This window comes from Cydia amplana, chromosome 7 (assembly GCF_948474715.1).
Source record: "Cydia amplana chromosome 7, ilCydAmpl1.1, whole genome shotgun sequence".
NCBI classification, from domain to species: Eukaryota; Metazoa; Arthropoda; class Insecta; order Lepidoptera; family Tortricidae; genus Cydia; species Cydia amplana.
This window is the reverse complement of record NC_086075.1, coordinates 14,593,097-14,606,292: the sequence shown is the minus strand read 5'-3', so window position 1 is coordinate 14,606,292 and position 13,196 is coordinate 14,593,097. Positions and strand designations below refer to the sequence as shown.

General features: G+C 36.8%; 1 protein-coding gene across 6 annotated transcripts in view; it reads left to right on the top strand.

Annotated features, from left to right (window-relative positions):
• The window catches only part of LOC134649537 (uncharacterized), a 194,213-nt gene that overhangs the window by 121,770 nt on the left and 59,247 nt on the right, over positions 1–13,196 (top strand). The gene's annotated exons all lie outside the window — the stretch shown is intronic.

The window sequence follows — 13,196 nt, the reverse complement described above, 5'->3', positions numbered from 1 at the left end:
GGGGCAAGTTGAATTTATCCTTGTGCCTTAATTTTATAGCAACATTTTTTTAGATGTTATTTAATGTTCCTAGAACACTTATTTACAACATGACATAAAAATGTACCTGATACAGCAATTAAATTCACCTGACAGCCATTAATCTGTTTTACATAAAGGAGACCCCAGTTAATAAATTCAAGTCCCACAACCCATTAGTTAGCATTAGTGGTCAAGTGACTCGACTGGATAGATACTCTACCTCGTCACTGGGAGGCGGCGGACATGAAGTTGTTGTCAAATGACTCGTCAAGATGGATACTCTATCTCGTCACAGGAAGGCGGCAGACATGAAGTAACGGAAATTAATAGCTTATTTACTGACTTGTGATAAAATATTAATTGCTTGCATACATTTTGAGATCAGATAGGACTAGATGTTTAGTCGAGAGCAGGGAATCCAGTACAGCAGGCAAATAAGACTTGTTATAATGACAGTTCGTGGGTTTTTTGTTGAAGTGGATATATCATGGGTGAACTGTTGAATGTTGAAACTTCATGAAGTTCAGATCATGATCTGAGCTTCAGTTAATTAAATGAGTCAACTACTTATGATATATGGGATGATAACCTAGTTTCGATTGTCCTAAACTACAACTACTGATTAATACAACTACCATATTTTGTCGTTTTAATACATACCTGCTGACATATCTCACAGGAAGAGACGGATATCGCCACTAATGGAAAATGTAACGACACCATAAACCACTTTTTGGTATTATCTGCTTGTTAATACCCAAATTATAAGAACCTAATTAAATAAGTTTTCAATAAAGCTGACCTGACACGATTAATATTCGTCATTCGTCGGCGGCGTGACGTATAAAGTAAGTAGATTAATGGCTTATAGACTGGCTTTTGCTCAATAAAATGTTAATTGCAAGCATTTTAAGTGCGGAAATTTAAAATACAACCCATATCAATGGACCGCATGTGAGTTGGAAGTATAGAGTTGTAAGCGTCCATGGCCACGGTAACCGCTTGCCATCAAATAGGCTGTAAGCTTGTTTACTAAGAGTCTATCTAAGCGAATTTTGCTTGCACCGTCTTTTTAAGTGAGGGAGTGTCGTTATAAACGACATTTACACATTGTAATTTCATATGCCATGCAGCTAATTAGCTTGGTCGGCCTTTACCGACGAGGTATAAAAATGCCGTTTTATTGTAGTTTCATTAACATCATTTCTTGTCGAACATACCTTAACCATGGAAAATAATTGCTGCTTTGCTGGGACAACATGGAACGTATAATGGACGTCTAAACACAGCTGTTATAAGCATTGCAAGCCTTCTGGTTAAACCTAACCTGAACGCCTAGTGCTGTCCAGCCTGACACCTGACGGGGGACATAAATTTAGTGCATTCGCTATTTGTACATTTGTTTGGCTAAGTTTGGCCGTATATAGTTACGGATAATTATCGCAGTTAGCCTATAGTTAATTTTAGTTAAGTACTTAGGTTATTAATTAAGTCAGATTAGACCATTAAAGTTCCCGCAGTCTCGATTAAATTGTTCACCAATGTGCTGTTTAAGTACCTACTAAGTACAACCATTTAATAAGAGACAAATAAAAATTTTTTACGCTTAGTGGCAACCAAATAATCGATCACTACTAAATAAAAACAGTCTACAGGTTTAAAATTGAATAATTTTACGGTTTAGACTCACTTGTTTTAAGTCACTCGCGCGACATGTGTTTCGGAGAGCCTAGGTCTCCCTAGGTAAAATTATTCAATGTTAGTATATGTGTCACAACAGTTTAAATTCGAGTCTACAGGTTTGCTTATTTTTAAAATGTTGATATATGCCTTTATCGCTTTTAAGTAAACGGTTTCAAGAAAGAAAAGACTTCGCACCCTCCTCTCACTACAGACATAAATCCGTATTAGATTATCTACACTCGATATGACAGGCAACAACATGATGTGGCGAAAATAATAGAATGTATTGATGTTTTTTCCCATTTCAAAATAGACGCAGCCGTCGAGATGAAATTGCGTTCCTTATAAAGATAACCGATTGCGATTGCGTTTCTTACAAAGAAAAAGACAATGTTTTTGACATATATTAAAATTTATAAACCTAAGAAACCCTATGTTATCTAAATATAATTAAACGAAAATGCAATTTTCTTTGTTATCTAATTAAAGGATTTGTTAGATGTATTTTCCGATATTTTTTTTTTCTTGTATAATAAATTCCGATCGTCTTTTTTCCCTGTATAAAAATTTCCGCACGCCTTTTTTCCCTATAGATATATTTCCTGGTATATTTTTTTTCTTGTATATATAAATCTGAACGCCTTCTTTCCGTATAGACATATTTTCCGATAGATTTATTTTCTTATACACAAATATCTGAACGCCTTCTTTCCCTGTATTTTTGTTGTTTAACGAAAAATTTCATGGTCATTCATTTTACTAGGGGCAAAACTTCTTATTTGCTTGGACCCTGTTTGCAATCTTGTGTGGAATATTTTGTGTATCATGGTTAGTTATCTTTAAAGGAATTTTACCAATCAGTAATCAAATCAAACGAGTGAAACGTTGTACTTAGTTAGGCACTTGACAGAAGTACGCCTATTAATCCTCTATACAGTTTATACGTGTAGATAACTTTCTGTCTATTTAGTTTATTACATGTTTGTCTTTGACTTTGTAATTGTCATTTATTGTCAACTTTTATGTTGTAGTGTAAGTAGGTAGTAACGTAAACGGGCAAAATTGCGAACATGCGAATACATATTATATAATTTTCTATCAAGAATCATATCTATTTTAAAATTTCTGATCAGGAAAAAAGACAGCCGGGAATTTGTCCCCTAGTAAAATTAAGGACTATAAAATATTGCATTATGTTAAAAAAATACAGGGAAAGAAGGCGTTCAGATATTTGTGTATAAGAAAATAAATCTATCGGAAAATATGTCTATACGGAAAGAAGGCGTTCAGATTTATATATGACACCGTAAGATTGTGAACCCGTTAGTTTATAATCTAACGTAGGTTAGGTTAGGTTAGATTATAATCTCCCTACCGTCAGTTTATAATGTAACTAGCGAGATTATAATATGACGAGTGTTTACAATTTTACGGTGACATATATACCAGGAAATATATCTATAGGGAAAAAAGGCGTGCGGAAATTTTTATACAGGGAAAAAAGACGATCGGAATTTATTATACAAGAAAAAAAATATATCGGAAAATACATCTAACAAATCAATTAAAGTATTCAAAGTATAAAACCAGATGTACTTCATATTTTAGCAAGACTTACGCTATTGCAATTTGCAGAGCTAACAAGGAATGCATCTTGCTTGCTGTTGCTAAAGTAGAAAATGCTTTTCGTTTAGGAGATATTCGACATTTTCAAAATGAACCCGCTTTCAAAACTACACCACTACACCTTACATAAGTTTTAACTTATAGCCCCGATGTCAGAAGACTTCCAATGTCACTATCAAAAACAATGGCAGCCTAGTAGCTACATTAAAACATAAATAATACATGGCAACGGAAGACACTATACCGCAACGCGATCTTATCCGATCCCGTTCACTGGCACCGAAATAGAAGCGCCGTGCAAAACAAATGCACAATGAGTTCCGCGTGCCAGCAGCGGATTTATGTTCGTCGCACAGCAGCCTCATTCAGACCTTGCTGGCTCAATGACTACTACTCAGACTTACATATTAAGATGTTTTTTGCCGTAATTGAAACCGGAATCACTTTTGCTCTAGTGACTGAAGCCGAAACTTGTTTCGGCTGAAACTCTGAAACTGAACCAGTATGGACGCTCCCTGCCTCCCGTTGAAAGTGCCGCCCACCCGCTGAGACCCGCTCTCGGTTACCTCACAGTTACCCTACAATGTCTTATCTCACTCACACAAGTATGGTACGCGTTCACCTACACGAGCTTAGGCTGTGTGCGTAGGAACGCGTTTTTTTTCATAAATTTGATCGCCAGTGTCCGAGGTGTGCTTAGGCTGACACTTTTGTCGGACACGAAAATACAGTTTCGGCACGGCCAAAATGGAACTATGTTTTCCAAGTAGTAGTAGTAGTATGTGTAATATTATTTATGTATTTACACATACCTGTTACTAGCCAAAACTTGCTATCTAAAGTATTTTTACCTAATTTATTAACCTAAGTAACTAGAATATAACCGATTTATTGAAATTACCATTGTATGACGTCAAAACGAGATGAACTCGTTTATTATCTGATTATGACGACGATTTTAAAGGCCTTTCCATTGCCTTTTGGCCTTTATTGAATTTAAATATTATTTTTGCCAAAGTATGTTTTATTAATAATTTACTTTGATGTAATAGTCAGTATAAGTTTTATGTTAGGGTGCATTGGGGTAAATGTGAAGGCGGGATAATTTCGAAACTGGCAAATATTTACTAAACTAGAAACACTTCATACTTTAGCAACACTTACGCCGCTGCAACGCACATGGCATCTTGCGTACTGTTGCTACAGTAGAAAGTGTTTCTAGTTTAGTAGATATTTGCCAGTTTCGAAATTACCCCGCCTTCGCATTTATCCCAATGCACCCTACCATTATAAGACAACAAAACTCGAATCGATCTAAACTCACACTCCATGCGATTATCCGATTCTAATGTCGGTTTTAAATAGCACGCCATTGCCCATTGTTTTCTTGCATTTCTTGTTGCGCGTCCCGCCCGCTATTTTAGACTCCTGATCTCTTAATAGTATTTTCTATTCGGTTAGAAGCTCCTGAATAAAATCGATTTAGACATTTGGTTTGCTGTTTTTTATTCCATTTGGTAATTAGTAAAAGTGCATTCAATGAATGAGAGAATTTTCAAACCGAATCGAATTTATATCTACTGATTATTCACACTTCATACTTTCACTTTAAACTTTTTCGCTCTAAGAGAGAATGTTATTTCGTAAAGAGATTGTTTGACTACTGATTTGTATTTGGGTAGGTATATTATTCAGTTGTTTATTTCATGCTATTGTGTCCGATTCCAATTTTTAGCATTTGAAAAATTATATCAAGCTATAATCATCACTTATTTAAAAATGAAAACGTACAGTCAGTAATTATTATTAGTATTATTACCTTTCTCGTGAATTATGATCCCAATTCAAACCTAAACTACTGCATTAAACGTTACCTTATTTACCGCTTAACGGTTAACTTTTAACGAACGTTAAACGTAAAGTAAACACGCGTGAATGATTTTATGTTAGCGGCTAATGGTTTTACTTCCGGGTTTTTTAAGCTATCCTAAAGATATCACACACTAGATCACGTATAACTAAGCGTATAATACGACGACCAAATGTGATTTTTGAACGCTCATACGTTGAACACATTCAGTGCCGAAAACCCGAATCGGGTACTTCATGATTTCGTTCCCAGGCCGGACGACCCCGATAGTCGGGATCGTGGTACTACAGCTTTATATGACGAAATTGTTGTGGCCAGGCGCGGATGTCTTGTTTGGCTGGGTGGCAATGAATGTGTTAAAGTACGAGTACTACGCCCGGCCGTCTGTTAAGTTGTGTCTACGAACGCTAAGAGCTGTACGCGGGTAAAAATCAGCAAATAGAGTTAGACCAAGCTAAGTTGGCAGCTTGATAGCCCAGACAGTGCAAGTGTTATTTTAAACGTCAAACTTCTATGAAATTATGACGTTTAAATAAAACTTGCACAGTCTGGTCTAACTTTAATACCGTTTGGCTGTCGCACCAGTCGTAAGAGTAGTTAAGTGTGTACTGTACAACACAGCGGTGCGACCCACGGGGTATATAACAATTTTTTTTCTTACGTGGTCAATTTAGTGATAAATTTTGATCTGTGCTTCTTGGTTCCAAAAATTGCCTGTCTTTTATATACATATATGCCTGTAACTTCAGCCATTTCGAGTCTAATGCGGTAAGTATTTATTTTATCGCTAAACTGCCGTATTCGAACTTCAAGATATTCACAAGAGACGACACGTACTAGATCTATTCTAGATACGTTATAGTTTAGATTTCAACTAGTCCTCTTTTGCAGCGAAATTCGGGCAACCAATGTCACTGTAAACTAGGCTTGATTATTTTTATTATTTGACGTAGAACAAATTATTTGACAACCTGAATTATTAATAATTTGTATACTTTTATTGAATGATATTATTGTTTACTTGTGACTCCTATAACTAATATTTTTGATGTTACTTATAATTTTTAATGTAAAATTTAATGTACATTAATCATTACTTGCATGCAGTTTAGGTAAAACTCACTATTTCTATGCCTGTTCGGGCAGGATGTGCTGAACAAAATTGTGTTATTACATCTTTACTAATGTACCACATTCAAAGAAATAAATAAATGATTGATTGATTGATTGATTGATTGATTTTACGTTAGATAGAGTTAGATATCTAATGAGTATCTCCAGAATCGCGCAAATGTCAAAAAATTTGACAGGTTCGATCTTAAACATATCGTTATCGTATCTTGGTGATGACTAAAAGATATCTTATAGATGTCTATTTCAAAATCCGAATCGGGCCCAAAGTCTTCTAACAGCTGTAAGTTTCTACGGGTGTGTCCGCACATACTATACATTATTCTTTCAACCACAACGCGAATATACCTACGGTTTGTAATAACGCCCTAAAGCTCTTGTAAACTTTACAAGTAACTGTAAAAAATTATTACGTAATCCTACAGGCTACTTAATTGTTTTAGAGATTCTATAATAGTAAATTCTAATTAATGGGTTCTCTTAGATCATCAACTGTTTTATTAGTCAATTAATCAGATCGTTGAAACTTGGAATCTAGCGCCCGCGCAGTTTTTATTTGTTTTGTATCAACATTAACAGTGATCGGAATTGGTAGTGCCATTTCACGGGACTTCGGTGCGTAAGCTTAGTATGGATATACCTTTTCACCCCGGGATTTCATATTACCTACTTCAATTAAAGACATGCCAAGAAATATTTTTGTGAAAAAAACCGGCCAAGTGCGAGTCGGACTCGCGTTCCAAGGGTTCCGTACATTAAGTCCGACTCACGCTGGACTGCACATTTCTAATAGGTTTTCCTGTCATCTATAGGTAAATAACTATTTTGTGTATTTTTTTTCAAAATTTTAGACCCAGTAGTTTCGGAGATAAGGGGGGTTATGGTCATTTTTTGCCTACTTTCTTGAATAACTGCTAAACTATTAATACTAAAATTATAAAAAAATATATATATTTGAAATCCTTACAATGAGCTCTTTCATTTGATATGTAACACGATATAGTTTTATTTTTTTTTATTTTTCAATTTTCTCATTTAGCCCCCAAAAATGGCCTCCATATTTAAAATTCATGTATTTACGTTACTCGTCCATCTTTGGGTCACAAACTTACATATGTGGCCAAATTTCAACTTAATTGGTCCAGTAGTTTCGGAGAAAATAGGTTGTGACAGACGGACGGACAGACAGTCGCACGAGTGATCCTATTAGGGTTCCGTTTTTTCCTTTTGAGGTACGGAACCCTAAAAATAAGAGTCTTGGAATCCCGAGTCTTATCCATGTTTAGTACAATGTTTGAGGTCGTTCACCCCAAATGGCACTACCTATTCCGATCATTGAACATTAAATTTGAAATTAGCGTAAAGACACATGCTACGCATTTATCATATTGATCAGCGAGCTGCGAAAGAAATAATTTTATAAATGGAATTCATTCTTGTGGTGATGCACTTTTGCAGCTGTTTGTACCTACATCTACGGCAAGCGTTCACCGCATTGGGCATCTTACCATCAAGAAAGGGGCGGTCATTATTGCAATATGTTTTTTTATATCTAGCATTTCTATTAATAAAAAAAGTCATTTAGAAATGCAGCCGCAGTCCTGTACGTGAGACGTCTTAATTCTCTTGTTGGTTTTTAGAAGTAACCGTTACCGAACAATTTCAAAAAAGGATTTTAGTGAAGAACAAGCCCAATGTACCTTAGTACTTTTAGACAAAAATATGCCATTCAAAATTTGCTCGCCGAGTAACTACGTGTGGACGAATCTCACCAAGTTAGCACACGATCTAAAAATACTAGTACTCGTTATCATCCCAAGAACCTCAATTAACGCAGTCCTAGTTCACTGAACTCTGCACAATAGTACTAGTTGAGCGTCTGTCCGGACTGTCGCAGGCGTAACAAGACGCGCCACGGTACGTAAGGTGCATGTAATGAGCGGGTTTAGTCCAACAAGGAATTAAAGTGACAAGAATCGCAACATTTGTATTTTTAGCTTAGTGGTGTCCTTGAAATATCAAAGCTGTACACGAGCATACAAGTTCCTGATCTGAAGGCCTGGCAAAGATGACAATCGAACATCAACAACCGCCAACCGAATAGAAAATGTACCGGGATTACAAATCAGGGATGTTGCGAACATCCGCATCCGCATCCGCAACCGCGGAACTTCCGCATTATTTTCGACATCCGCATCTGCATCCGCATCCGCATAAAATCGATGCGGAGCTTATGCGGATGCGGATGTCGAACAAGTTGGTACAGGAACGTCTTAGCGGCGGCGTAAGTGCTGGGTAATTTCGTCATTACCTATAACGAAATCGTCTAGATCCAGAAAAGTCGGCCAAGTTACTGTTTATTAAATATAACGCACCTATATTCTTGCTCAAATACTAAACGTTTCGTTTTTTTTTTAAATAAAAAAATACTAAAAATTTAATATTTGACGTTTTCTAAGTACCTAATCTTGACATCCGCATCCGCATCCGCATCCGCGGATGTGAGCCTTTAAATATCCGCATCCGCATCCGCATCCGCATCCGCGGATGTCAAAAAATCTACATCCGCAACATGCCTGTTACAAATGATACGAAAAGTCACGTGACAATTTCCATACCTTTTTTAAAGTCGAATGGCGATTTCTATCAATGATTGTCATTGTGGCTAAGCCTTGAGCGAGTTATGTCCAACAACAAAATATGGCACATAGTTGACACAATATTAATGGCAAGAGTTATATTGAATATTTGTACCATTTTTTTCATAAACCTTAGATACTAAACCTACAAGTTCCTCAACATCCCCGGAACCTTAAGAACCTTAATTAACGCAGTTCCAGTTCAGTGAACTCGGTTGAACTAGCTGGACTGTCACAGTATGTAATGTCGGGCCATATTAGGCGTTAAACAAGGAACTAAAGCACAAGAATAGCAAATGATATTCCGATAGGGCTTTATAAAGGTAACTTTCGGTTGACAACTGCAGCTGTTGCGACATTACCGCTGCGGCCTTGACTCAAGCGCTGTACATATACCTATCTGCAAAATCTGTCATAATCGCACAGTAATGCGGCGGCGAACGTCACTAATTTTATCAAAGAAATTAATAAATCACATCGACATCAACGCTGCCGCACTAATGTCACAACAGTAATGCAGCTGCCTAAAAATAACGGCAGCAGACACACGTAGCAGTTATTTTAAATACCTAAGAATAATACCTTCATTCTCAATAAGTAATGACTAACAGAAGTTGAAGGTTATATAATAAATTGTTTATTTGTTAAGGAATTCTTGTATTCTTTATTACTTACTGCCCACAAGGTCATATTTATTACCTACTGTCAGTAAATAATGTTACGACGAAACCGTTAAGATGCCTTTAGACGCTTTAACTGTAATGTTTTAATTTTAACGTATAATTATAAACAATAACCTGTACATCAATAACCGTTATAAAACTACACCAAAACCGGTGACGTTCTCAAGTAAAAGCACTTTGTCACAAAGATTCTAATTACACCTTTATGCCATTAACGCCTTATTGACAACCGACAAAGTACCATTTGCCCGAAAACGGCATCATAAAGCCGAGGTGATAATAATTGTCCCCAAACACTACTTACTCTTTATGGCCTTCTTTGTCGTGAGTGTGCCATCTACTTACAATAAAGCGTCCGGGACCTGTTTTATAGTGTTGAGTCGCTCACTCGCGAGGCACCTCTTTTGTACCGCTCATTATGTTAAATTGTCGCAGTACTTCACACCGCAAAAATGTCTTACTTCACTCCTCCATTCATTTTACTCATTTACTCGCGCGCATCACATACACCTCTTGCCACACAAATCATTTACACACTTCAAATTTCAATAAACTCTTATCCTTTCAAATTCACTCGCGGGCCTCGCAGGCCTCATAGCTTACACGCCCCTCACAACCAACTCTCGCGCGAGGCGCGAGCCGCTAGGTGCTCGCCGGCTCACTGACACTCAAATTAAGAAACGAGTAACCGTCCACACTGTCAACTGCCGAACTACAAACCTTATTGCAATGGCAAAAGGTCCACCGAGAAATGCGTTGAGTTTGTACCAGGGATGTTGCGGATGCAGATTTTTTGACATCCGCGGATGCGGATGCGGATGCGGATTTTTAAAGGCTCACATCCGCGGATGCGGATGCGGATGCGGATGTCAAGATTAGGTACTTAGAAAACGTCAAATATTACATTTTTAGTATTTTTTTATTTAAAAAACCAAACGTTTAGTATTTGAGCAAGAATATAGGTGCGTTATATTTAATAAACAGTAACTTCGCCGACTTTTCTGGATCTAGACGATTTCGTTATAGGTAATGACGAAATTACCTAGCACTTACGCCGCCGCTAAGACGTTCCTGTACCGACTTGTTCGACATCCGCATCCGCATAAGTTCCGCATCAATTTTATGCGGATGCGGATGCGGATGCGGATGTTGAAAATAATGCGGATGTTCCGCGGTTGCGGATGCGGATGCGGATGTTCGCAACATCCCTGGTTTGTACCATTCACCGCGTCACTGTGACATTGACATGACATGAACACTTCAAATTCTTCAAAGAGGGAGTGAGACAGACACTTCAATATCACGCTTCACCACCGAAAATACGTTAAAAATTAAACACGAAAGACAACAAGCGTAAGTGCTCATAAGTGCTGCACGCTTTCATACATCTTACGTCTTTTTGATCCTAACTCACTTGTCAAAATGGCCGAATGGCGCGGGAAATCTAAGTCATCAGAACGAAGTTCGACATGTTGCTTCTCTGTCGCACTTGTAAATTCGTACGTAAGTGTGACAGGGCGGCAAGACGTCGAACGTGGTTCGCCTCTGACTGAGCATGTGACGTGAGCATTTACGAAGCATGCTTAGAAACAGTAAAGGATTACTGAACAAAATATTATTTAAATTATTGCAATATAATACGGTGAATACGGTCGGTGGTTTACACAAAATGTCACAATTTACGTTAGTGTAGTAATTAAATAGTAAGTATAATTTACTAAGTGTAATAAACATGTACTTTACGTAATGATTTTTTGTTACCGTTCTTCGTAAACAACGTTGAAATAAGTGGTATCCAGACAAGACAATTTTTCGCCAATCTGATGAAATTCTCCGATCGAATCAGCAGGTGCGGACACATATAGCTGGTCAACCAAATCTTGTCAGTAAAAAAGCAAAATTCAAATTTTCTATGGGACGATATCCTTTCGCGCTTACATTTTTCAAATTTGCCGCCTTTTCCTACTGTCAAGATCTGGTTGACCAAGTATAAATGCCAATTTTCATAGACTGTTTCATAGTAATTATCTATGGAATGCAAATTTCCTGTTATTCTATTTCTTCACTCGACAATCTCAACAATCAACACATTCCGAGAATCAACATGATAAAAGTAAGACTGAATTCGCAAAAAATAGTGCGAAATGAAACGCAATTCATAGGCAGCTGACACTGACAGTAGTGACAGTGACGGAACAAAGAAAAGTATGAGTGTTTGCAACTTTGCAACAATTCTTCGTTTAGTTTTGTCTTAATAGTGATAATACTAATATATATAATACCGAAATATCTAAACTCTCGGCTCGTGGCTCTACCTTACCTTGGTGTCTTTTGCATGCGAAAATGTAGTGAAAAATATTGCCGCCTGCGTTACCGGCGGCGCGAATGTTTTTACTATCACATTACTGTTAAATGATCTGAGTAAGTTAGTTATTTTTATCTATAATGATACCTAATTAGAAGAAAATATGGAATTTGTTCTCCTTACTTTGCTAAAAAACAGTCGTGCAGTTTTAAGGCTACTATTCTTATTGAAATATATTATTATTAAACTGTAAATAATATCAAGTAGCAAGGATTGAAATTGAATTGAACAATCCATAAAACAGCTAAATTCGAACAAGTTTCATAAAAGCATCAAAGTTTCTATGTAGGATGTGGGTCACTAGGTCCTTGGTTTGATTCTGAGTTCTTAAATTGATCTGTCTTCTGTTGTTCAAGTTCTTTTCTTCACCTCGAGAATTGCATTCAAATTAAATATTTATGTGTAAAGGATAATAGGAGTATAATTATATTATATGGTTTGGCCCAGGACTGTCTCATACCAAACAGAGAGAATCATATATATCATACTGTCTATAACTCTATCTTTTCTAGTACTAGCACCCAAAAGAATGGGATGAGTATAACTTTCCTGGTTCTTACTGACTGACATGTTGTGTTTGACTAAAAATTCGGTTTAACTAGTTTTTGTTGCCGATAACTCCGATAAGAACTTATCGGAGAAAATAGCCGATGCTGATGCTAAAAATATGAAAATATGCCAGTACCTCACCTCATTTGAAGTAAGACATTGTAACACCTCATTTTTGAAAAAGAGGTACTCATACAAACTCATTTTAAATTGATGTCCTGCCCATCACTACTGTTTTATGACATGGCCTTAAAAGTTGCATCTGCTCATGATGAGCATAAATAGTTGAGTAACCTTCTAATGAATAGACGATATGGTCATTCTAGATTTTTTAATATCAATTATTTGCAAGTTTGTTTTTGTCTACCACGAAATGGATTTAGGAGCGGTGGTAGCCGGTGATTTGACGTCCAGCTTTTAATTCGGAGGTCAAGGGTTCAAGTCCTGGTTCGTACTGAGTTTTTCGGAATTTATGCACACATAGAATATCATTTTATATTCCGTGCATAACCTTCCCGCATTGGATCAGCGTAAGGACTATAACCCAAGCCCTCTCGCGAATTATTTTATTATTGTATTAATTGTCCAACGTTGGAAAAAAACCACCAGTAAGCTGTAAAATATGTTGT